This window comes from Mirounga angustirostris, unplaced genomic scaffold (assembly GCF_029215605.1).
Source record: "Mirounga angustirostris isolate CCGP_5_RB_7025 unplaced genomic scaffold, mMirAng1.0.hap1 SCAF_6, whole genome shotgun sequence".
Classification (NCBI taxonomy): domain Eukaryota; kingdom Metazoa; phylum Chordata; class Mammalia; order Carnivora; family Phocidae; genus Mirounga; species Mirounga angustirostris.
In genome coordinates, this window is record NW_026991714.1 from 6551126 (window position 1) to 6577989 (window position 26864).

At 44.9% G+C, this 26864-nt stretch overlaps 1 protein-coding gene across 7 annotated transcripts in view; it reads left to right on the top strand.

The window, feature by feature from the left end:
• The window catches only part of LOC123845890 (carboxyl-terminal PDZ ligand of neuronal nitric oxide synthase protein), a 277659-nt gene that overhangs the window by 152169 nt on the left and 98626 nt on the right, over positions 1–26864 (top strand). For 2 of the 7 annotated variants that reach the window (XM_045876792.2, XM_054507899.2), the window contains exon 1: positions 10042–10542. The exons of the other annotated variants lie outside the window; for them this stretch is intronic. The gene's annotated coding sequence lies outside the window, so the exon portion shown is untranslated. Of the gene's footprint in view, positions 1–10041; positions 10543–26864 lie in introns of those variants that run through there. 7 annotated transcript variants of the gene reach the window in all.

Here is a 26864-nt window from a genome sequence, read left to right on the forward strand (position 1 = left end):
CCTGGGCTCGGCTGTGGAGAAGCGGCCACCGACAGGGGACTAAGGAGTAAAAGCGTGCTGGTCAGAGTCCCCCACACGCTGGGGTAGTTGGAAGCACACGAAGTGGGTGAAGGTGGGGGGCGATGGGTACGGACTACAGCCTGAGACTGTTCCTGTCAGAGGCCAAGGCATTCACTTACTACATTCTGGGTGTCACTTTTGCTCCCTGCTTTCCCGTGGTTAGGCCTGTGGGACACCTTCCTTTCTCTCCACAGAAGACACAGGTGGAGAGGTGGCGGCGGTGAATAATGCGTCCCTCACCCTGAATAATGTTGCCCTCATCCTGTTGGAAAGGAGCAAGGAGTGCACAGTTTCCTTATTGTTGCAGGGAGAGCAAAATTCTCCTCCCCACCGGGGCTGGCCTTGCTTCTCCTCTTTCTCCATCCATTATGGCGGAAGTCATGATGCTTTCACCAGAAATATCTACGGGCCGCTCTGAGGATTACTTCTGAGAGAGAGGCTGCTCCTGGTGAGTCTCCTCTCTTAATTAATGTTTCTAATTTTTAGTCGGTTAGAAATGAAAGAACTTTACCCCTGGGCTGTCTGAGATGTTCGCTATCTGTGCATTCTTGCCGAGACCCATAGGAGCAATTTTCAATCTCATTTAACCTGCGCAACAGCTGTTGTAAGAATTGGTGCAGGATCTTCTTCACCCCACAGGGCATGAGTGACAGAAACTTGATCTAGATTCAGTGCTTGAACTGCCCGGCCCCACAGGGAAGCCTCTTGTTTTCCTGAGGTGAGTCCCGGAGGTCCTTCAGGAGCTGACTTTTCCTCCTGTCAGAGCCCTGTCTGGATTTTCAAAGACACTGTGTCATTGACACCATCTCCCTTCTGAGCTGGGGACTGGCTCTGCTCAGCACGTGGGCCCTGGAAGGTTCTCACCTGCTCTGCTGTGAGAGTTCACACTTGTGCTTAGTGGAACTCATGTTTCTCATTGAAGCTGAGCCGGTGGGTGGGATGGAGGGCAGACGAGGGCCCAGCTCGGTGGGGCAGGTTCTCTTCAGGGAGCATCTGTAGGGAAGGTCCCCGCAGCCCAGGTCATCTGCCCCCCTCTCTGTTGAGGCAAGGTCCCTGCTGAGGTCAGTAGTCGAGCCCCATCTTTTTTTTTTTTTTTTTAAGTATAGTTGACACACAATGTTATGTGAGTTTCGGGTGTACAGTGTGATTTGACAGCTGTACGTCATGCTGTGCTCACACGTGTGGCCGCCGTGTCACTATATGGCGATATTGCGGGACAGCTGGCTGTGGTCCCACTGCTGTGCCTTTGACCTCTTCATCCCATGACTGGAAACCTGTACCTCCCTCTCCCCTTCCCCCATTTTGCCCATGGCAACCACCCGTTGGTCCCCGGCCTCCTCTGTCAGACACATTCTCAGAGACTTCCCTCGAACCAACCTTCGTCCCCATCTTGTTGACCTGGAAGTATTAAAAACCTAAGGACCATTTCATGGCAGCTCTAAGTTCTGTGTGGTTCTGAATAAAGAGTCTTGGGATTGTATTTCTTTGCACTGGAGGAGAACTTAAAGGTAATTTAGGGTAGCCCTTGCATGTTACAGATGAGGAATTTGGGACTTTGACAGGTTCGTTGCGTTGCCTGCGGATATACAACTAGTTAGTGACAGAGCTAAGAGAGTCCCCTCAGGTTTGCTGCTCTTAAATCAGTATTTCGTTCGCCCTATATTGCTTGATCTAAAAACAGTATCTGCAAGTGGTTTTGAAGCAGGGTTTCCACGTAATTCTTCGTTGTGGGGGCTGACCTGTGCTTTGTGGATGTTTAGCAGCATCTCTGGCCTCTACCTACCAGGGCTCAGGAACAACTCGTTCCCCACCCAGTTGGGCGAAGCAAAAATGTCTCTAGACTTTGCCAAAAGTTCTGTGGGGGGCTGAGATGTTCCCCGCTGAGAAGGGCTTAAAGTTAGTGTGGGAGGGGAGAGGGAGAGCGAGAATCTCAAGCAGGCTCCATGCTCATCGCAGAGCCTGATGCGGGGCCTGATCCCATGACCGTGAGATCATGACCTGAGCCGAAATCCAGAGGCAGACACTTAACCAACTGAGCCACCCAGGCACCTCATGGTTAGCGTATCTTTAAAGAAACATACTTGGGTTCGCTCTTCCTAGGAGTGTGTGAGTACAAAGCAGACTGGAGCAACAGTCCGGGATTAGAGAAGACATGCTACTTCCTGATTAACTGTGATTAGACAGGATCCTGGGGGCTTAAAAGCCAGTACTGCCTGTTCCCTAGCTTAAATGTTCAGATTGTGATGTTACCAGAGCAGGGGAGGAGAGTCTGGTGGGGTGAGGGAACGGTTAGAGGAAATCAATAGGATACTTGGTCTATAAGGGAAGCATTTGCTATAGATATTCTTGTATAAGGACCTTCTATCCAAAACACGTAAAGGACTTAAAATTTGCTAGTAACCAAACAAACGACCCATTTTAAAAGGCAGGCAAAAAATATGAACAAACACTAAGCCAAAGAAGGTCTACAGATGACAAGACCATGAGAAGATGCTCAGCATCGTTAGTACTTCAGAAAATGCAGGTTAAAACAAAATGAGATGCTACCACTTCACTGTAAGGGCAGCTAAAATCTGAAAGAGTGATGCTGTCAAGTGTTGATGAGGATGTGGAAGTTCTGGAACCATCACCCGCTGCTGGCGGGAATGGAAAAAGGTACAGCTGCTTTGGAAAATGGTTGGGCAGTTCCTTAAAATGTTAAGCATACACCTACCATGTGGACCAGCCTTTCTACCTTTAGATATTTCCCCAGGAGAAATGCAAGTGCATGTTCACGCATGTTCATGGCAGCTTTAACTGTAGTGGCCCAAACTGGAAACAACCCAGATGTCCATCAGCCATTGCTTTTTAGACCTTGCTTTGTGAGTGAGGCATTTTCACACCTTGCCAACAAATCAAGAGAAATGGGTCAGACTGAGAGCATCTGTCTGGGTCCAGATACTGACTTGCTTTTCGAGTGTGTCAGAGTGTCATTAGAGTAAGTCAAGTGACACTTCTGTTCTTTCTGGCAGTGGAGTTTGGCAGTAGAATCGGCGATCTTTCTTCTGTAGGTCCCAGATGGGCTATTTTAATGGGCTGCTAGGTGATGATGGGTTCTTTAACTATCAAGGTTTAAAAGATCACATCTAGCTTCACAAACTAGCTCATTAAAGCATTTATTTATACAACATTAAAACATTTCGGGGGTAAAGATGTTCTTGGTCACTGTGATGTCTTAAAGATGTCAGGCCAGATGCCCCTGTGGCTAGAATTCTTCCCAAAGGGTCAAGAGTTGGGAGCCAAGAAAAGAGATTATTTTAGGGGAGGGTAGAGTGATAATTCCTGTGCCCCAGAAATAGTCAAGACTTCTGTGATGTGTATGGGTGGGTTGAGCCTTGCTTTAGAATCCATTTTTTTTTTTAAATTTTTTGAGTTCCTGATAGGTGTTGGGCATTGAGATCCACACAGGAAGTAAGACATGGTCCAGCCTTGTCTTTAAAGATGGTACAGTCCAGTCAAGAGAAAGATAAATCAGTGCATAAGGTCAGTCCGGAATGATGAACGTCATGGTGGAGATGGGCATTTGGTGCTGCTCGCAGAGCACACCCAGATCATTAACAAAAGAGTGAAGTGGGAGTTGATCAGGAGATGCTTCAGCATTCCTCCTAGATACCTTAGCTCGGTTCTGGGTGTTCCAGCATGAGGGCCAAAAATCACTAGGAAAAGATACAGTTCTTACTGTCAGAGATTTTAGTCTAGCTGAGATAAAGTTAGTATGCTTAGGATTAAGATGGCCGTGTGTTGATAACGGTATAATGTGTTGGAAGCAGTCCTGCAATGAATGGCAAGAGAATTTAATTCTGGCCCGGGATCTGCTCCTATGTGGCTCTTGACCTCAGGATAAGTCACTCACTGGCTCTCTTGGCCTCAGTCTTTTAACTCTAAAAGCAGAAGCCAGGATAACAGTGTATGATATGTCAGGTACATTCCAGCTCTCTCCATGCTGTGTAGTGTGTCCAAGGGAGATCTGGGGAGAGCTTGACCAGTTTGTTCTTGTTGGAGAGATCTGCCTTGGTGAAGCTGTTGTTGAGGAGAAATGCCATCCATTATTAGGTTGGGCGAACTGTGGGCATCAGGGATTTTTAAAGCTCCAGAAAGCCATTTTGTGGGAGTCCTATTTAAAGCTAAAGAAAAGGGTGAGTCTCACCTGCTGGAACCAAAGGCGTTAGTCCCTTTGGCCTCTGTCCTTCAGTGACCCCTTTTTGAATTTTTTTTTTTTTTAAGATTTTATTTATTTATTTGAGACAGAGAGAATGAGAGAGACAGAGAGCACATGAGAGGGGGGAGGGTCAGAGGGAGAAGCAGGCTCCCTGCTGAGCAGGGAGCCCGATGCGGGACTCGATCCCGGGACTCCGGGATCATGACCTGAGCCGAAGGCAGTCGCTTAAACAACTGAGCCACTCAGGCGCCCAGTGACCCCTTTTTGGTTATGTGGTCTTGACTTGGTGCTGTGTTCCTGATCGCTATCAAGAGGGACCTACACCCAAGATCTAGAACACCTAGCATGTTCTCTCTTGTGGTGCCTTCCCTCCCGGCATGTAGGGTTAGCCAATGCCACCCATCCATGATTGGAAGGGCATTTGCTCCTCTTGCCTCTTTCTTTCTTAATCCCTCCTGTCCGATGATATATCAAAACATGTGTTCCTGATCCAAGAGTATCCCAACAATGCACAGCAGTGTTATTTGAAAGAAAAACATAAGGAACTTGTACAGAATTGGAGGAACTGAATTGCATATTTTTTTCTCTGCCTTATCCGGTGCACCTGAATGCCTCCTTTGACTTGTGGCGCTCACTTCCTGGAGCAGACTCGGAGGACTGCAGGTCCACCTGGCAGCTTGGCGAGTGCTTGTTGGATGGATTTCACACTAGGCATTGGCTTTCTAAAGGGTATGGAAGACATGAAGACTTTCTAGATGGGGGTAACAGCACTGAATTGTTACTACTCTCATTCTATTTCTGGACTGTGGATCTTTCCCAACTCCCATTCACTACCCTAAATTCAATGTATGGTGTTCGACAATGTACCTGCCAGACTGATTCCTTATTTTCACCCAAAACAGGATCTAGTGGTCATCCCTGCTCTTCCAGAGAGTTCCTCCTCTAACTTCAACAGCTTATTCCCAGTTGAAATTTGACTTCCCAAGACTACTTCCGGGGAAAAGAGAGGCCTAATTGTCAGACTTGATGCCTACATATGGTCTGACTAGAAAATAATCAGAAGGCTAGATAAGAAAATCATCAGAAAGCGGTGTGGGGACTTATTCCATTTTGTCACCTGTAATGTTAATGTCAGAGTAATTGGCTAGGTACCAGTTATTTTCTAAACAAAAAGTTGGATAACACAAAAAGAGTTATAACAGTCCTGTCTGGAGTAATTGAAGTTAAAATCCTTTTGCTAGTGTGGGTGTGACCAACACCATGGTACTTGACACACAAGAGGACAATTCCTTGATGAGGCTTTATACTGTATGAAGTAGACTGGCAGTTACTATCCCCGTGGGATAAAATAGGTAATTGAGACACAGCAGGTAAAGTGCCCAAGGTCATGCGTATAATAAGGGATGAGACCTTCAAATTCTGATCTTTCAGACTCGATGCCAAATCCAATATGTCTTACATGACTCTTATGCATTTCTATGTGTTTATTGTTAATGGAACTTGTCTAATTTACCCATGAGCTGCTCTCATTAGATTAAAAAGAAATTAACACTTTATTGGTGGTAAGATTATGACATAGTAGCGAAACTCTGAGGGACTTATAATATGTCCCCCTTTTACCTGAAAAAAACATTTCAGCAGGAAAGAGGGGAAAGGATAGACCGCTTACATCCGTTTCCTCACGGTCCTACATCTTCACGGGTCGGGGCCTGGACTGTGCTGATGACCGTTATACCCAAGTGTTTTCTGTGGAGAGCCTTGATGACAGGACCCAACAGATGGGTGGAAGTCATTTTCATGTGCCACAGTACTCACTCTGACCCCAGCACAAATACCATCACACCATAAACACTCATGTCCCAAATTCATTTCCTTGGGACATTGGAGGTTTTGTTACTTATACCATAGAAGTCTTTACGGGGACCCATCTCAATATGTGTCTTCATCTTGACTTAAATCCAACTCTTCTTGTTTCCTTCTCCATCAAACCACACCCCCCTTGCCTTTCGGTCAAGGGGTGATGGACAATAGATGGTAGCAACAGTTTCTATGGTAACAGCATCTGAGTCATCTCCTTGGAAACCTGCATAAAGGCCTTCCATCTCCAGACCAGTTCAGTGCAACTTGGAAGGCCTTTGTTTCCATGAATGTATCAGCATGGGGCAGCAAGCTCTCCCGGGCTCTGGCCACTGCAGTTTCCTTTGGCTCCTGATGCCCATGGCAGTTTGGGTATAGAGTTGGATTCAACCAAACGTGGGGGTTGGTGGGCCCTGGGGTGCTTTTCTCAGCCTAGCCCATGTCCAGAATCCATTGTCTCTGGTCCAATACCAGATGCCCAGCAGATTTAGCCAGTAGACCTCTTGCTTTTTAAAATGCCCAGATGACTCAACCAAGTCTCCCACAGTGACCAGCAATGGATCAGAATAAAGCAGTACTGCTTCTGAACGCAGATGAGCTGGGTATTTTGGCATGGTCATGAAGAGAATCCTGAAATGGGGCACCATGGGATAGCTTGTAAGAGCCCCTCTCCTTATGGTGTCCTTCAAATGCGGCAATTTTGTTCCTTAAATGAAAGCAGAATGGTTTCCAGCAGCTAAGAGGATTAATTCTCTTGTCATCATCCACACCAAGTAACAATCACAAACGCTTCCATTGTGCTGCTTATTTTATAGATCATTTTCACATTCAGGAGCTCAATTAATCATTTATTCAGTCATCAGCACATGTTAATTTGAAACTTACTACGTGTTGCATATTGTGTTGGGAGTTTAGGGCAGAACCGTGAGAAAAAAAATGCACAGTCCCTGCCCTAATGAAGTTTACAGATAAGAGAATCAAGGGCTAATCGGATAATCACACATGTGTGAACATTCAGCCAAGCTCCACTAAAGGAGCAGGTCCATGCTATGATTAGTGTGCAGAATTGAGGGATTTGACACTTTGGAGACCTCTTCCTTGAAGAAGCGATGGTCATGCTGACACCTGATCAACAGGGCCCTTTGCAGATGAAGAAATGAAGACTTGCAGGGTGAAGTGACTTCCCCATGGTCACACCCTCTGCTGACTGGCAGTCCAGGGTTCTGATCCCAGGCTCTGTCTGTCCCTTCCTGCTGACTCTCAAAGCAGAGGGTCAGTCTTAGGCCAGATAGCCAAGGAAGTGTTCTCCCATTTTCGCTCAGGTTCTGCCCCGCTTCCAGGCCTGAGCCTGTTGCCTATTTGCCCAGGTGGACAATTCTAGGAATTTTCTCTTTCCACGGACGTAGTCCTCCAAGGTATTAACTGATGCAGGCAGCTTGCCTAGTTCTGTTGACCCTTAAACACAGGACTTAGGCTAAAAGTTAGTCTCCTCCCAGAACCCCCCCAGAAAAAGGTTAGAGGTAGTTTGAGATAGAATATCCACTGGTGGAGTGTGGGCCTTAGGACAGAGTTTCTGCCAACATTTAGGAGCAAAGCAGCTGTGTTGGGCAGCCCCATTCCTCTGTCGATGGACATCTTGGCTCTTTCCATAGTTTGGCTGTTGTGGACATTGCTGCTATAAACATTGGGGTGCAGGTGCCCCTTCGGATCGCTACATTTGTATCTTTGGGGTAGATACCTAGTAGCGCAATTGCTGGGCTGTAGGGTAGCTCTATTTTTAACGTCTTGAGGAACCTCCATACTGTTTTCCAGAGTGGCTGCACCAGCTTGCATTCCCACCACCAGTGTAGGAGGGTTCCCCTTTCTCCACATTCTCACCAACATCTGTTTTTTCCTGGCTTGTTAATTTTAGCCATTCTGACTGGTGTGAGGTGGTATCTCATTGTGGTTTTGATTTGTATTTCCCCGATGTTGAGTGATGTTGAGCAGTTTTTCATGTGTCTGTTGGCCATTTGTATGTCTTCTTTGGAGAAATGTCTGTTCATGTCTTCTGCCCATTTCTTGACTGGATTATTTGTTTGGGTATTGAGTTTGATAAATTCTTTATAGATTTTGGGTACTAGCGCTTTTTCAGAACAATTTAAAAATAAGCGACAGTTTAGGCATGTCCCTTAATCCTGGATTCCCTAGCTAAAACAGTGTTATCCTTCTCTTTTTTGATGCTGAGATCTGAGCAAATATCGCCATCTTTGTGGATGACATCTTTGAGAAAGTTCCGTTTTTCTACCATGAACAAACTGATCTTACTTCCTTAAGAAATATGTTGATTTTTATTTTCCAAGCCAAGTTTTTAATAAATGTTTTTGCTGACACAGATAAGTAGTTAAAGTTTTATCTTTTCTAAATGCATGAATCTGGAAAATAAGCAGGCATTTCCTGTACCAAGGAGACCATTCCTATCTTAGGGAGACCAGGTCCAATCCTACCGAGGCTCCTTCGAGGTTGAGGAGGGAAAGGGGAAGGTAAGATTGGAGCTGTGTGATTTGGGGCAACTTGGCTCTCCCATCTATAAAGTGTATATTAAGAACCATTTTCTTCTAAAATGAAACATGAAAGGTACCACGCCCCTCCCCACCACACACCACGCCGATTCTATAATAAGGGTTTATAATTTTGAAAATCATCTGACTGTTTAAGCTGATGGAGTCCTCTCATTAACATTTCATAGTGTAGAGACACTACCCTGGGCCTCCTTGCTGTTTTTTGGACCTTGAAAGAGGAAGTATGCAGCTTGTTACTGAGATTCACAGATGAGAATACAGTTGAAGGTGCTCAGAACCCCGACAGAGGCTGATGGCTTTGAAGTAGGTGCTGGGGAAGTGAGCGGACACGAGCAAGGGCCAAGCAGGGAGCCTGGTAGGTGACTTGGAGCACGAGAAGCTTCCACCTGGGAGGCTCCATCCCCACCTTGCTGGCTAGGATGAGGCAACCATGTTGGTCATTTTATAGTGTGGAATGCAAGGCCTAGAGAACCTATATAAATGTGTTTTCTGCAGTGGTTGGCATGTCCTGAGAGGCTAGGATTGGTGGGTGGTTACAAAAGATAGAAGGTTCTAAATTACAAACCACTACAGTACTTTCTAGCATACCACAGTGCACAGCGCACTACAGATTATAACGAGAGCCCACTGTCGACTGGGAATAGGATAGAGCATTTTGCCAGCATGATCTGTGGTGCGGGTGGTGGTAATCTCCTTGTCTAGGTAGAGAAACTGAGGTAGATCTCCAGCTCACTCACATAGCTGGTCGATGCTCGATCTGGGATTTGGATCCAGATCTTTCTCCAAGCCCATATTCTTTCCACTATTGCTGCTTCCTCTCCAAAGAGGTTCTTTTGTGGTCCATTTAAGTTAGGACAGTCCCTGATGCTGTCAGGATGCTTTTCTTCAGAAGGCCCTTTAAAAAGCTGTTTGAGCTCCAGGAATAGTACAGCTTGAATGTGCTCTTTAGTTAAACACATTTACATCTCCCTTGGGGCTGTGGAATCAGCAGGGTTAATTAGCATCTGTCAGGCTGTTCTTAAGTAACTGGGAAGGGCTCAAGATGACCTTTGAAGAGCATTTTAGTTTTTGAGGTGGCTTCCAGAGTTTGCATTATAGATTGGTCACTTTTCCCCTCCGCCTCTCCGGGAGCTTTTAATTACGGTGGCTCATCCTTGGGAAGTTGCGATCTGCATCTTTTCTGTGCTTGCCTGTTCCAGCTGGCCTTGGCCCAGACTGAAGTCAGCACCCCAGTCCCTTCCCCCAAACTGTTCTCTCTTCCCCCTCAGCTCCTTTTCCTGTTTCGTGTGAGAAACCCTGGTGGCTGGCCTAGGAGAGGGATTTTAGGTGTGAGTCATTCACTGATGAAGATTTTTTTTTTTTTTTTACAGGATAGATAATGAGTTGCTCTGAGCTATCCACATTTTCCAATTTCCTCTTTCCATGACCTTCCATTGTTGTGTGGAAGGGGCTGATCAGGATAGCCGTTTAGCCAAGGTGAGAGCTGTAATCATGGCTGTAGGATGAACTCTTGCAGCATCGTAAACTCGAGGCATGACTATTGTATCACGTGCAAGAGAAACATTGAAATACAACCTGTGCGGGTTGATTGTTTTCTGTGTGAGCAAGCTAGCCTTTACTCTCACTGTAGGAACAAAGTAAGTAAGAACCAAGTAAGTTGGAAGAGAGAGGAGACTGGGGAAGCGGCATCCACCGTACATGTAGTCCCGCCCTGAGACTGCGTCTGGCATCCTGGCAGAGCATCAGGGTGCGGGTGTGGTTCCTCTGTCTTCTGATGTGTCGGCAAATAGCCCTGCAGCTTTTCTCCTGACTTTGGCTTCTGGGCTGAACTTAATCTTCCAATGGATTTTGCTCCCCTTCCAAAAGGTATGTGTGTATGTATGTGTGTATTTGTTTATTTAGAGAGAGGGAGGGAGATGGGAAGGGGGCAGAGGGAGAGAGAGAACCTCAAGCAGGCTCCACACCCAGCGTGGAGCCCGAAATGGGGCTCGATCTCACAACCTTGAGATCTTGACCTGAGCCAAAATCAAGAGTTGGGCAATTTACTGACTGCGCCACCGAGGCGCCCCAGTCCTTATTATATTCTAACTCCTGTGAGTCCTTGGGATTTTTGGTTGTTGGCCAAACAGCTACACTAACGTGAACACTGTTGAATGTCCTGTTTCCTTTCTGACCTGACTGTGTAAGTAACCGTCTTTGTGCAAGTTTTGCTCATCTTACTGCGCCACACTTTCTCCTTCGCCTCTCGGCTTTCTTTCCTCCTCTTACACACACACACACACACACACACGTGTGGCTTGTCATATGGAGTAACAGTGTCTCTTGTCTCTTAAAAATAGAGTGATCGGGGTGCCTGGGTGGCTCAGTTGTTAAGTGTCTGCCTTCGGCTTAGGTCATGATCCCAAGGTCCTGGGCTCGAGTCCCGTATCAGGCTCCTTGCTCAGTGGGGAGCCTGCCGCTTCCCCTGCGTGTTCTCTCTGTCTTGCTATCTCTTTCTGTCAAATAAATAAATAAAATCTTAAAGAACAGAGTGACTGATGATGCAAAAGTCATTTCTCATGGAGTCTTAGGGTCCTGCATGCATTGGGTCTGAGTTGGGGATTTCGGCTATTTGACCACAACAGCTGGGGCCAGATACTTACTTCCCCAGCACCTTCTACTTCTAGGGTGTTCTCCTCTTGCTTCAGATTATTCTAGGCGAAATTGACTTTCATTCAGGCCTTTCTCAGGGGTTGGTCAGAAAGCTTGGGTGTTAGAGGGGAACGGGCCACCCTGGGCGGGAGGTGGAGGCACAGAAGGGGGTAGGGTGGGGCATCAAAGATGATAAACACTTAGCTTGTTGCGTAGCTTCCCACATTCAGGCCTTGAACCTATGACAGATGCCACAGACCCTTCTGGTTGGAGGAGCATTTAAAAAGGGACGTCTGGGTGGAACTTGCCAAAAGCCAGGGCGATGACCCACTGGGAGGCCAGGGGAGGCCAGTGGGTCTCTGTTCACATGGGTATGGGATCGTTCGAGTAAGTGCCACCAGAGCGAGCACCAGGTTCAAATCTGGCACACACGTAAACTCAAAGGCAGCGTCGCCTGCAGTGAAAGTGGGGTGGGGGCACAGCAGAGGGGAGGTGGCCATCGGCTTGTGAAGGATCTGAGGCCTTAGATGGCCATCTTAGTGCCGCGGATCATGGTGATGGTAGCCCCACGGCTGCTGGGCCTCATTCATCTCTTCCGATTTTCTCTACTGGCCGCAGATGTTTCTTCTTTTAATCCAAATTTCAGAGAGGACATTTCTCCTTTGAAGCACCTCCATTAATCAAATGTACCAGATTTATTGCTTTGTTTGGGTTATTTATTTTTTTAGTAAGCTCCACACCCCAGCGTGGGGCTTGAACTCACGGCCCCAAGGTTAAGAATCGCATGCTCTACTGGCGCCCGGCTTTGTTTGGGTTATTTACAAAATGGACCATGAGCTGTCCCGTGGCTCAGTGGTGAGCCTCATTTCTAACCATGCCCCTGGGCTCGCTTCCTCCAAATGCACGGGGCCATTTGCGTTTCCTGAACACTGAGAATTGGTAGCCGCCCAGTCTTCCCGAGCCCTCCTCTTCCCCTCGTACCTTGTCTCCCTGGTAAACCCCTTGTCACCGTTCCACTTGATCCCACAACATTTGTAACCCAGAATTAGAATTACCAGACACCTAGCTTTTCTCATCTGTGAGCCTGTGAAAGCAGAGCCAGGTCTTAGCAAGGTTTTGTCTGTCTTGCTTGTGGAACAGTCACTCCTTACCCCCATATCTGCTACCGGACTCTCAGGGGGAGATGGTGATGGGGGTGAGGTGGGTGGGGGCACCTGATACAAGAACAGCCTACCTGGGTAGGAGCATCGGTGCCCCTCCCACTCCCATCTTACCCATGAGCTTTTTCTCCCACTGAATCTACCCCTGTGTCCCTCACTTCTCTCCTACCTGGGTTTATTTCCCAGCTTGACCCCGAGTGGTCTTCTGCAGTTCCTTGTGTCTTACATCCCCCAAGAGCTGGGGCTCAGCTCTTGGCTCTGGATGTTTGTGTGTCCACCTAGGCCAAGCCCTTAAGGTCTGCGATGAAACTCTTGGCAATTATGCCTGTCTGACCCACCGCAGGGTTGGGTGACGTTCTGACAGGTGGTGCTGATGGCTCTGTGCCGTTGGTATTTTTTTATGCCACTTCCTGCATGTGAGTTTCAGGGAGGGAGAGGGAGGCCCCAAACGGGCCCACGGCTAGGATAAGTAAATGCATCTGTGTAGGGTTTATCACCATTAAAGATGCGGTTTACATGCTTAATAAACCTAGCGGGTTTGACGTAGGTCAGTAATGAAGGAATGGCCGCGGGTTGGCAGGGGTTGTGGGGGGGTTCACGGCAGCGTGCAAAGGATGATGCTCGGTTGAGTCTATTTAGACCCTTCCCCTCAGCTTGGAAACTGGTTTACGTACTTGCCGCTGCTCAGCCATCACCATCCTTCACTGCTCAGGGAGATGAGAGACAACCTGTGACCTCTGGTAGGGTTGTTTGGTTATGCTTGTCATTTATTCTCTGGGGTAGAGAGCGCCCGTATTTGCACACAAGTGGTCTCTCTCCGAGAATATGCCCTGTGCACTTTTCATCTCTTCTGAGTTAGATTGCTTTTGGGTGACTGATTTGGGCAACATTTTCAGTCTTTGAAAAGACTGTCCCACATCCAGAAAGGCATTCCTAAGATGTTTCTGGAGATGTAAATCAGACTATTAATTATAGACCCTTGAAAGAATGCTGGTTTCTCTCCCTGAGCACAGTGGGCCGTTTCTAGCAATACCGAGGAAGTCTCTTATGTTTATATAAAGAATCAGAGGATGGTACTCATGCCTGATTTTCTTCTCCATGAATTTTTCATTTTTGTGATTACTTTTGAAAAGGTTCTGTTCAAATTTTATGTGGTGGTTTGACTTTGCCTTTCTTTGTGTCCAATTTCATACAGTTCCATTGTTCAGTGTTCACATGATTGTGGCTTGGTTCTTATATATATATATATTTGATATATATTTTGTGGAATTTGACTGCAGGTGAATTATTTTTCTTAGTTAACTGCCAAAAAAATCATTAAAATTTACTTTCAATTATATTTACTCAGGATACCACATTAAGTCAAAAAGCACGAAAAAACTTTAAAATGTTTTTAAAAGCATTCAAGCATTAACATGCCTGCATTATAGGGCTGCAGGGCTTACTTTAAGAAAAGTTAAATTTCTTAAGTCTAACTTGAACAAAGTAAAGTGGATTATATTTCCAAAAGAAATTTAGCAGTTGTATATTCTAGTTGCATTTCTTCTCCATTTATTTGTAACTTTTAAAATCTGTACTTTGTGATTGTGTGTGTGTGTGTGTTTCCTTCAGAGAAATTAAGACACCCTTTAAAAAACATGCTAGCTAATAGCTCACATGTTCCAATTGCATTGTTTGGGTTTTGTCGTCTTTCAGAATCTCAGAATCCCATGTAGTTTTCCCTCTTTGAAAATGTAGTGATGTTGTTTCTATGGAAACAATGATGTCATGAGTATGAATGGGGCCGAGTGACCACCAAGAGTGCCATATATCACAGCCAGTGATAGAGCCCAGCTTTACCTATGAAGTTGCTAATGGGGCTCTGTTGTCAGCAACTTGAAAAATATATGGCTGGCTGGGAGGAAAGTACGTTTGTGTAGGCATTCTGGACAGCCCATATGGAGTGAGTGTGTGTTTGTGAAGCCATGTGTATTTGATTGTGAAATAAATCCTTCACAGTTGGACTGTAGATCATCTGGATTCCCAGGTCTGTAGGGTGGGAACTTGAAACCTGTGAAATCAAGTCCCCACCGTCCATGAAAGAAGGAAAGAGAGGAAAAATATATGTCTCCAGGGTTTGGTATCTAGATACAAAAGACTTGCAATGTCAGCATTAATATAAATAGGAGTTTGTAATGCATGTAATATATAGGCATTAATATGGAGTACGCATACAGTTTCACTTGCATGCATTTAAGTGTTCTTTCAGTGTGACAGGCGGTGAGTAATAGAGACAAGTTGTGACTAATTGATCAGAGCCAGAGTCCTATTAAGCAGCTAGCCATACCATAACTTACACATGCAAAGAGTGTGGTCCTGTTCAAAGAGGTGGTCTGGAAAGGTTAAACTCTTAATTTAGTGATAACCCCCACTTTTATTTACTTATTTATTTTGGCTTTCCTATTTTAGAGCTGTATCCAGATCTTGTGGCTCATTCTTTTGACTGTTATTGGGATATATGATATTTGATTTTTTTAATGTCCAGAAGTCATGTGGAGGCAAGTCTCATGGTCGCCTATCTTGATAACTCACCTTATTGCTAATTCCAGTTAAAAAGTGAGGTGTGGTAGCAAAATGATGAGGTTGATAATGATGTGGTTTATATATTGACTCTTTTCTTTTTAAGATTTTATTTATTTATTTGAGAGAGAGAGAGCACAAGGAGGGGAAGTGGCAGAGGGAGAGGGAGAAGCAGACTCCCCACTGAGCAGGGAGCCCTACGTGGGGCTCGATCCCAGGACCCTGGGATCATGACCTGAGCCAGAGGCAGATGCTTAACCGACTGAGCCACCCACCCACCCGGTTTATATATTGGTTCTAAAGTAACTTCTTTTTTTAAGATTTTATTTATTTATTTGAGAGAGAGAGAATGAGAGAGAGCGAGTACATGAGAGGGGGGAGGGTCAGAGGGAGAAGCAGACTCCCCACCGAGCAGGGAGCCCGATGTGGGACTCGATCCAGGGACTCCAGGATCATGACCTGAGCCGCAGGCAGTCGCTTAACCAACTGAGCCACCCAGGCGCCCCTAAAGTAACTTCTTAAAGGGAGATTTCCTCAAAGTTTCAGGCAGGAATTATTTATTAAAATTTATTGTGTTCCCAGGGCGACCGCTTGGAGAGTTAACATTTATTTGGATATGTAAGTTCAGTTATGCTGGACAGAATTACAGGTCCCTGGTAACCATTGTCTAAGTCCATTTGGGCTGCTGTAATGCCATCAGAAATCTCCTTCCCACAGTTGTGGGTGCTGGGAGTCTACGATCAGGGTGCTACATGGCCAGGTTTGATGAAAGCCCTTGCCCAGCTTGCAAAGAGCCATTTTCTCATTGTTTCCTTTCCTGGCAGGGAGGGCGGGGGCGCTCTCTGGGGTCTTTTTAAAAAAAATAAGGGTACTCATTCTGTTCTTGAGGATACCACCCTTATGTCCTAATCATCTCCCCAAAGCCTCACATGCTGATACCATCCCAAGAACAGGTAAGATTTCAACATAGGAATTTTGGAGGGACCCAAATGTAAGGTCTGAAACATAACATAAATCCCATTTGGCATCAGAGAATAAGATTTTCCATATAAGTAAAATTTTTAGGAAACTCAAGCTTCCCCCTCGGAGTCTTACCTTTCAAAATGTTGATGATCATTTAATTGAAATAATTTCATGATCCCTCATGCTTTTTCTTAAACTTTACAGAATGAAATGAACTTTTTTTTTTTCCATGACTCAAAGTCATTGTTTTGAATTGTTGGTAATATTGGATCCCAAGACAAAGAAGTGCCCCCCCAACCCCCCGTCAGAGGTCCTCGAGGTGGCGCAGTGCTAATTTATTCCCGCTTTAGAGGACAGAGGTTGCTCCATTTTTTGTTGTTGAGTATTCCTTGACTTTCCACCTTTTTCTGTTTTGTCCTTTGTTTTTAGGTTGCTGGCACCTGCTTTTTGCAGCTGTCTGTATGCTACTATGCTCTGCTGAATAACAGCCCCTCAGACATCCCCTGTCCAGGTGCCACCTCATACAGCAAAAGGAGTTTTGCAGATGAGATTAGTTAGGGATCTCCAGATGGGAGCTTCTCCTGCGTTGTCAGGTGGGCCCACGATCATCAGAGGGGTCCGTATGAGAGAGGGGCAGGAGGGTCAGAGGTTTCAAAGTGTTGGCTTATGAGGAAGAGGCCACCAGCCAAGGAATGCAGGTAGCCTCCAGAAGCTGAAAAAGTGGAGAAACCCGATTTTGCCAGAAGGAATGCAACTCTGCAGACTCATTTTAGACTTCTGGTATCCAGAATTGTAAGATGTTAAATTTGTGGCATTTTTATTTTATTTATTTTTTCTTTTTAAGATTTTATTTATTTATTTGACAGAGACACAGCGAGAGAAGGGAACACAAGCAGGGGGAGGGGGAGAGGGAGAAGCAGGCTTCCTGCAGAGCAGGGAGCCTGATGCGGGGATTAATCCCAGGACCCTGGGATCATGACCTGAGCTGAAGGCAGATGCTTAACGACTGAGCCACCAGGTGCCCCAATTTGTGGCATTTTTAAACCGCTAAATTTGTGGTAATTTGTTCCAGCAGCCATAGGAGGAAAAAAAAAAAAGCTACCACCCCTGGCTTGTTTCCCTTCTAATTTGATGCATTAAATCAGGTTACTGAATTGGTTAGAAAAATAGCATCCATCCAACAACCATTTGTTATCAGTTATGTGTCAGGTGTTCAGAATGAAGTAAGACAAGTGTGTCCCAGATCTCAGCTTTGTTGGGCACATTATCCCGTTCGAAGATAGAGCTGGGGAAAGACCACTAAACACATAACTGCAACCTAATGTATTAGATGCTGAAATTGAATTACGGACAAAGAGTGCTAGGAATTCAGAGGAAGGAGCAACTCTTATTTGGGGGGACCCAGAATGGTTGGGCCTTATAGAATGAATGTATGTGTGTTTGGCAGAGAGAGGGTGTGTGGAAGAGGAGGCCTGCCTGATAGAGAAAGCTGTAGCTGGGCAAAGACCATTCCAGGTAATGCAGAAAGTATAAATCACCCTGGGGTTGCCCTAGAGGGAAGTATATAAAGACCCCTTCAGGAGCCCACACCTGCTTTGGTTTCCTGAGGTTCTCTTTACCTTTCACTCTGCATGGTGGCTAGATATGGGGTCCTTCAAGCTGCAAAATTGTACCTGTGGATAGGAGAAGCATTGATTTCTATGAATATAAACCAAAGGAATACCAACCTGTGGCCGGTGTATTTTCTGGAATATTCCAGAAGCTCTCTTTCATTGACCACAGCAAAGAGCAGCTCCTGATTCCAAGATCAGCTTTGTTTTCAGATGCCGGAGGCGCTCAGTGGTATCCTCATTAAATCTCACAACCGTGAATTGTGTCACAAAATATAACCAGTTTCCCTTTTAGGCCACATTTCCTGTGTGTGTGTGTGTGTGTGTGTGTAGGCGAGTCGTTTCATCATGGTAGTAATCTAGTGATATTCTAATAGAAGATTTTGTTAATTCGTAGCATGAAGGAATGAAGAATACAGAATCCTATTTAGATTAGCTTATATTTTTACAAGGGAAAATAGGGCATCTGGTTCACCAAGAATTTATAGCTACTTTTAATTGCAAATTATGTAGAATAGAATGATTTAGCATCCCTTTGTTCCTGCTGTTAAGTGATCACATCCAAAATATTTATTGAGTACCAGCTAAGTACAAAGCTTTGTTTAAAGTGCCGTGGGAGGCTTAGAGCGACCAGTAATCTTACTAGTCGCATTAAAAAAACAACACTTAATCACTTAACCCATTTATCAAGTCCTTTAAATGAGCCGGGCACCCTTCTAATCTCTTTAGATATATTATCTTGTTTGATATTGAGAAGAATGGCTCACTTGCTGCCCATACCCCACAGTTCTCAGCACGCTCTCATCTTGAACTGACTTCCAGCTCCAGTGTTTCTGCCAGAGTAAGTCTTGTTGAAGAAACTAGTGATCACTCTCTCCAAGTGTGTTGGATGTTTTCAGTCATCCTCCCAAATTTCTCAGGAACATTGTTGCCACTGACCATCATTGTCTCTTAAATTTTTTGGTTTACACAATACATCATATACTCTCCTGATCTTTCCTTCTCTGGCCATTCTTTCTATTGGATTGGACCATATAGAAATTGCTGGTAGTCCACCATTTTGGTCTACAAAATGGCATTTTCCTACAGTTTCGTAGAGAAGTGGACCCTCCTATTCTAGTCCATAAAGACTGGAGTTATTTCACTCTTTACTTTCTCCTTGGGTAATCTCCTTACATTAACAGCTATACACAGGCAATCCAGAATTTATATTTTGTTCTTAGACCTCTTTTCCCCACTGCCTACTTGACCTGTCCTCTTGTATTTCTCAAAGACCCCTCGGAATTGTCCTGCCCAGAATCCAGCCCTTCCTCCATAGGTCTTTTTCTACTGCAGTTATCCTGATCCAGTGCCAGGCACACTGTGTATACAGTTGTGCAAATATTAGAGAAACCTCCCTTTCGGTTCCCGGCTCATTCTCCTGGTCGATATCCAGCCCAGCTGGTAGGCCTTGTCGCTTTTATTGCTAAACTAGGTCTTGAGTCCAACTACTTCTCCACTTCTATTCAGGAAGCAAAATATCAAACAAGTAAAGAGTTCACCATGAAAGAGAAATGCCAGTAATAGAATGTCAGCAAGACGGTGGGATGGGTACGGAAATGCCAGACGAGTTCTGGTGCTTCCCAGGAAGGTACCATAACCATGAATTGCCTGCTAAGAAAATTACTCCCTTTTAAATTCTCTTCCAATATGCTGATACTGACACCTGATGGTAATTGACCTTTACCAGCGCTTCTCACATGGCTATAGGAAGATGACGTTTTAATCTCTTTGTCTGTCTTCTGGTTCTTGGCCTTTCCTCACTCCTGAGTCTCAAACATACGGTTCCTTTTGTTGTTGAACTCCTCGACCGGAGGGCTGTCTGTCTTCATATTCTGGAATAATTCTGCATTGCCTTCTGTTGAGTGCTGGGTTTCTAACTAGTCCTGATAGAAGAATGTATTAATTGTTGAAACATTTCACCAGGATACTTGGAGTTCTGGTCTTTTGTACCTTTCTTCCTCGAAGACACACATTTCAGCAGTGGGCCATGGAATGTTAGGCCACAATGTCCCGACGGCTCTTCCGTAGTCAAGTTGGTGGTGACGTCGCTTCTTAGGGAGGCATATGGAAGACTGACACCCTTCTTACAGTTTCTGAAGGGGATGGTGTCCTTACATTGGGATGCCAGGTCCTGTGCATGAGAGCTGCTTTCTCCTGTAGCACAGAGTGGTGGGGTGGTCCGTCCTGTTCTTGTCTGCCTCTTGTGACCGGGATCAGACAGATATAGACAGATCATAATGACAGGCAGTGAGTAATTACAGGGACTTTTGACAGCCAAATAAAGAGAACTGTGTGTGGTAAGCCTGCAGTAAGTGGAAACACTAGCAGATGGGTCAAAGAGCTTCTGTCGGTGCCATTAATATAACGGTACTTCCAGACTAATATTTCAAGAGAGAAGAGGCTGCTTCTGTTAGTTTTAACATCACTCAAATTGGTTCAGAGAATCCTGTAGAATTTTCTCAGACTTAGGGAATGGTCATGAAACCTGGTGGATTAGCTGTATGTATTCATCTCCCCTCTCTTCTGAAGCCTCACTGAAATAACAGAGAACGGGAGAGGAAAGAGTCAACAAAAAGATTTCAATGACTTCTTAAAAGATGGAATTCGTGGATGTGTTGATGGCTTTAATCGAACGGAGGCAACTTCAGGTGACAGGTCAGTTGACTGATGTGGGAAAACTCTGGACAGACTCAAGACATAGAGGTACCAGTTGTTGCAAAAGCAGGGTAAGGTACCACAGTTTTAAAAAGTTCATAAGTAGGGGTGCCCGGGTAGCTCAGGGGGTAGAGTGTCTGACTCTTGATTTTTGGCTCAGGTCATGATCTCAGGGTCCTGAGATCGAGAGCGGGCCCCCCACCCCCCGTCAGACTCTGAGCTTAGCAGGGAGTCTGCTTGAGATTCTCTCTCTTCCTCTCCCTCTGCCTCTCCCCCTCTATCATGTGCACGCACGTGCTCTCTCTCAAAAAATAAAAATTAAAAAAAGTTCATAAGTAGAAGTCATCTTATTTAACTGGTGGAACTCTAGAGCTCCGTCTCCTGTTTCTGGAATATTGATGGTAAGCTTTTTCTCTGGAGAAACTGAATGGTCCCAGAGAAAAGATCTTTAGGCCTTGACACTTGGTTTCTGCAACTAGAAGGTCACTCTGCGTCCTCATCAGTCTGCAGCGAAGCTCCCTGGTCAGTGAGGCCTTCCTGGTGACCAGCCCCACTCCCGCACAGAGCACTTTCAGTCAGCTTTTGACTTCCTCCTTCTGAAATAGGGGCAGGCTGCCCCAAATCATGAGACCTTTGAGGAAACTGTCCAATATAATACAGACCAAAATAAAGGGAAGGAGGAAGCTGAGGAAAACAGACACAGCAGAGATGAGAAAGGAACCTGAAAAACAACCCCAAAAACCCCTAGAAAAATAAGACACTACATCCTAAAATAAGAACAGGATGCTATGAAAAAGAAATAATCAGAGAACACTCCAAAATTAAAAATGACAATCAAACTAAAAGTAGAAAGGTTGAAAAATTTCAGGAAAAAAGGCAGCCAAAAGTTAGAACAGATAGAGAGAAAAGACTGATTCTTGGATTTGACCTTCCTACTCTAGGAAGGTCAACATCTGATGAGTTCTGAAGCAGAAACAATAAATTGGAAATTGTCAAAGAAGCAATACAAGAAAAATTTCCAAATTGATTTAAGTTTCCACATTGAAAGGACCCACTGAGTACCCCAGGCCGACCCAGGCGAACCAAGGCACCTCTGGGATCAAGTCCGAGTCCAAATGCAGCCGCCCATAGGGCTGCCCCTCTCCCCCTTAGAAGCAGCCACCGTCTGTCACCAGGGAGGACTCCTCTGTCATTTAAGTCCATTGAATTTGGGAACAGCCAGTCATCTTGCAGCCAGTTTCTCATGGTAAAATGCCCCTTTACCAGACCCTTGGTTATCTTAATTATTCAGTATCAAATATAATGTCCCTGTTTTAAAATTGGATCTCCTTTTATCTTCGCAGTGGCTGGAGGGGGAGTGGAAATATACAGAGATATGAAACGAGGGACTTTTGTACACCTTTTTGAGAATAATTTGAAACATTTTAAGAAAGAGATCATGGCTGATATTTTGGGAACTGGAATGGATAAACACATTCAAGTTTGAAAAAAAAAAAATCAGTGTTCATTTTTGAGCGGTGGTCTGAATGTAATTGGTCACAACTGAGTATCATCCTGATCAGGAAAGGGATGGGAAGAAATAAAAGGAACTCAGCTCATTTTAGCCTGGAGAAAAATAGTTCTCTTTTTTGGCACAATTATTCCAAGCCAATAAATTGTTAAGATGACATATTTTTTTGGAACTTAGTCATAGAAGAGCCTTTGATTTGATTCACAATGTGGTGATTGCTACGAACAGGGTGACCGAGATAATTTTCTAAGGGGCTCCATAGCTACTGTTCTTTCTCCTTTTTCAATTTTCCTTTGAAAAAGTAGGAAAGTATGCAATTTACCTGTGGTCCAGTCAGTAGCCTGATTTCCTAAAAGTTGTTAAGCTCTTAGGAACAGAGAAATAGGTCAAACAGGCAGAGTCTGTGTGTGTTTCCTGAACTCAAGTAACTTTTCAAAGTGTCAGGCTCGGGAGTCAGGGGCATGAACCTACGTTCTCAGATTTGATGGTCTGTGACTATCCTTTTGATAGCCATTAGAATAACCAAATATTTAAAAAGGAAAAATAAATGGAGGGAGAACTTGGCTGTATTGAGAAGACTGTCTTTCTCCAGAATTAAATGGCGGCTAGCCAAGAGCCTGTCCCCCTGGCGGTATTCCTCCTGCGTGGGATCTGTCTGCCTGTAGGTGTGGGTAGTGTGGGACAGCTGGTCTCCTTGGAGTGTTCCTTGTTCCTCCCCGGCCTCTCAATGCTGCGGCCAGAGTGCGATTTCTACATTGTCAGATCAAGTCCTTCTATTTGGCTGAAAATCCTATAATAGATGCTACATTGGATATAAAGCTGAACCTACATAGCACCTGCCTTCAAAGAACTTAGTCTGGTTGAGAAGATGAGAAAGGACATGTTCCAAGTTAAGAGTGTTAGATGCATTTTATATATAGCATTGTTACAAAACCAGTCCCCCGAGTGCTAATTGCCATAGCAGTATGGAAGAAATTCCTTCAGGTTATGGTAGTCAGGGCGGGTGTTTAGGAAGTGCTATTTGAAGGAGAACTTAAGAGAATACTGTGGATCCATAAAGGGACTGAGGGAGTTTTAAGGTAGTAATTACATAAGTAATGGTGCAGACCCCCCCTCCCCCCAAAAAATCCTGGGTATCTTCAGAATAGACAGTGAATAAACCACAGTGCATTTGAATGGTTGCAACATAGTACTTCATGTAGGTCAGTGACTTTCAAATTTTTATTTTTTTTAATTCGAGAGAGCGCGGGAGCGGGAGGGAGGGGCAAAGGGGGAGAGAGAAGCAGACTCCTTGCTTAGCAGGGAGCCCGATGTGGGGCTCAATCCCAGGACCCCAAGATCATGACCTGAACTGAAGACAGATGCTTAACTGATTAAGCCACCCAGGTGCCCCAAGGTCATAACTTTCTAAAAAAAATTTGAGGTGTCATGATCTCAGGGTTCTGGGATGGAGCCCCTCATTGGGCTCCCTGCTCAGTGGGAAGTCTGCTTCTCCCTCTCCCTCCTCCCCTCCCCCCCCCCCCCCCCCCCCGGCTAATGTGCTCTCGCTCGCTCTATAATAAATAAAATCTTTAAAAAGTAAGAACTCATTTGTCAAACAATATTATGTGGAACCCCAACATATTAAACATGAGAGCTGTAGGCTGCAGGTTGTGGGGGGCTGCACATTTCTGCCTGTGTGGTTTCTCAGCCCTGAGGAGGGGTCTTTGAGGCTCTCTCCCAAGCCAGGGCTCTGAAGCATCAAGCTTAGACAGGTTTGTGTCAGGGAGTAGTTTGGTAGAAGGGAAATTGGCCACTTCCGGTCAGTTGGCAGAAAATGTTGAATATTGGGTTTTGAGTTTCTTGTTTAGGCAGTGCATTTTTACATAAAGTTATTGGTCAGAACCTGTTATATGTAGTGTTTCAAGAAGATTTGGATTGTGGTGGAGTGCAGTTGCAGTGTTGGAGTTTGGCCCTGAGCACCAGGGTTTGTAGAGACATGTCCAGTCTTGATGACAGTTCCCGAAGGGAAGGGGTGTCCGCCCCCAGGGCCGCAGAAATGGCCTCCCGAAGGTGCCAGGCTACCAGAGTTGACCCTGGATGCAAGCAGTGGGGCGACCTTGAGGGTGTCCGTCGCCCCAGCCCAGAGATCCAGCAGGTGTCTGTGCGTGAGCCGGGGGTAGGGGGAGTCCTGTGGCTGGGAGGTCTTCCCCCATCTCCTCAGGCTGGTGTGAGGTTCTCCCGGCCTATACTCCCAGGTCAAGGGCGAGGGTCTGGAACTCTCTCTCTCGTTTGCTCTGTGGTGGGAACAGTGCTCCTCACAGTCTGTTCCCGCCCTGGAGGTGCGTGTGGAGGTCTCCTGAAGAGGAGTTCGTCGGAGGTATCCCCCCATCCTGATGTTTCATCCAGCATTTTGGTTTTCATTTTATTTTTTAAATTAACTTAAAATTTAAAATTTGAACTATTTTAAAAAATTTTAAATTTCATTAATTTTTAAAATTAACGGGGTAAAATAGATTTTATGGTATAGTTTTATGAATTTTAGCCTATAGACTCTTGTAGCCATGACCACAGTCAGGGTGCAGAACTGTCTCCGTCACCCCCTCCTCTCCGTGGTGCTGTCCCTTCATGGCCGTACCCTCTCCCCAGCCCTAACCCCTGGCAACTACCCATTTGTTCTCTGTCACCAGTTTTACCTTTTTTGAGACTGTCCTATAACTGGACTTGTCCACGATATAACCTTTGAGACTGTCTTTTTCATTCAAAGCATAATGTCTTTTTTTTAATTAACATATAATGTATTATTTGTTTCAGGGGTACAGGTCTGTGATTCATCAGTCTTACACAATTCACAGCGCTCACCATAGCACATACCCTCCCCAGTGTTCATCACCCAGCCACCCCATCCTTCCCACCCCACCCCCACTCCAGCAACCCTCAGTTTGTTTCCTGAGATTAAGTCTCTTATGGTTTGTCTCCCTCTCTGGTTTGTCTAGTTTCATTTTCCCCTCCCTTCCCCGATGATCCTCGGTCTTGTTTCTCAAATTCCTCATATCAGTGAGATCATATGATACTTACCTTTCTCTGATTGACTTATTTCGCTCAGCATAATACCGTCTAGTTCCATCCACGTCGTTGCAAATGGCAAGATTTCAAATTTTTGATGGCTGCATTATATTCCATTGTATGTATGTATACACATACACACCCCCACACCCCACCCCACCCCACCCCACCCCAATCTTTATCCATTCATCTGTTGATGGACTTCTAGGCTCTTTCCATAGTTTGGCTATTGTGGACATTGCAAAAGCATAATGTCTTTGAGGTGCTTCCAGATTTTGTGGGAATCAGTAGTTCATTTTCATATGTTAGGTTTTTTTTAACCCTCCAACCAATTTACCTGTGATTTTTTTTTTTTTTTTTAAGTTTTTTAAATTCCAGTTAGTAAACACATAGTGTAGTCTTAGGTTCCGGTGCGCCATACAGTGCTTCAGCACTCGCGTGCATCACCGGGTGCTCATCGCAAGAGCCCTCCTCAATCCCCATCCCCGTTCTCCCCTTCCCCCCCCCGACCTCCCCTCTGGTGACCAGCAGTGTGTTCTCTAGAGTTAAGAGCCTGTTTCTTGGTTTGTGTCTCTTTTGCTCATTTGCTTTGTTTCTTGAATTCCACATATGAGTGAAATCATATGGTGTTTGTCTCTCTCACTGATTTATTTCAGTTAGCATGCTACCCTTTAGCTCCATCCATGTCATTGCAAATGGCAAGATTTCATTCTTTCGGATGGCTGTGTGTAATATTCCATTGTATATATACGCCACATTTTCTTTATCTGTTCATCAGTCGATGGACACTTGGGCTGTTTCCATGATTTGGCTACTGTAGATGCTGCCACTCTAAGTATCAGGGGTGCATGTATCCCTTTGAATTAGTATTTTTGTATTCTTTGGGTACGTGCCTAGTAGTAAAATTGCTGAGTCATAGGGTAGCTCTATTTTTAACTTTTTGAGGAACCTCCATATTGTTTTCCGGAGTGGCTGCACCAGTTTGCATTCCCACCTGTGATTTTTTTTTTTTTAATAACAACGATACACATCACACTTGAACTACATATTTTCCTTACGACTTTTGAGTAGTATTCCATTATGTAGATGTATCACAGTTTATTCACCTGTTGGAAGGATATCTGGGTTGTTTCTAATTTTGGTGATCACAAATAGAGCTGCTAGTGTTTCATGTACGAGTTTTTGTGGGAACCTAAGTTTTTATTTCTCGAGGGTAAACACCTAGCTGAGGTATTGCTGGCCATATGGTAAGTGTATGTTTAACTTTACAAGAAACTGCACAACAGTGTTCCAGAATGGGTGTGTTATTTGACATTTTCCAAGAGCAGCATACAAGAGGCCCAGTTGTGTTCCATCCTCGCTAGTGCTTGGTGGTGGTAGCATTTTCTTTTTCTTTTCTTTTTTTTTACTTTAGCTATTCTAATTAGTACGGAGTGGGATCTCATTGTGGTCTCATTTGCATTTCCCTGATGGCTAATGACATTGAGCATCTTATCATGGGAAGCCATTATTCCTGCCTTGGGGGACTATGCTATTTCGTAGGGAGCTGTGATGAGGTCTGGACGCGTCTCAGTAGACTCTGACACTCAAGATGTAGACTTCAGAAGTTCCAATGGACAAAAATAATTTTGTACCCTCCTTTCCTAAGCAGGAGTCACTATGGTTATGGTTCCTCCTGTCACACAGCAACTCTGACCCAACCTCCAAACCTTGTTGGCTTCTTTTCATGTGCTTCTCTGCCTTCCTATGTCCTCTGATGAAGTTCTGTTTGTCTCTCACCCAGTTTTTACTTGGAATTTTTTTTAATGAGTTTTGAGTATTCCTTAGATATTCTGGATGTGTCTTTTGTCAGATGTGTAACTTGCGAATACATCTCCTGGTCCGTAGCTTGTCCTTTTATTCACTTCAAACTGGCTTCCACAGAATAAGTTTTTTAAAAAAATTTTGATGAAGTCCAATTTATCAAAATGTTTTCTTTGCTGGATATTTTTGGTGTCATGCCTAGGAATTCTG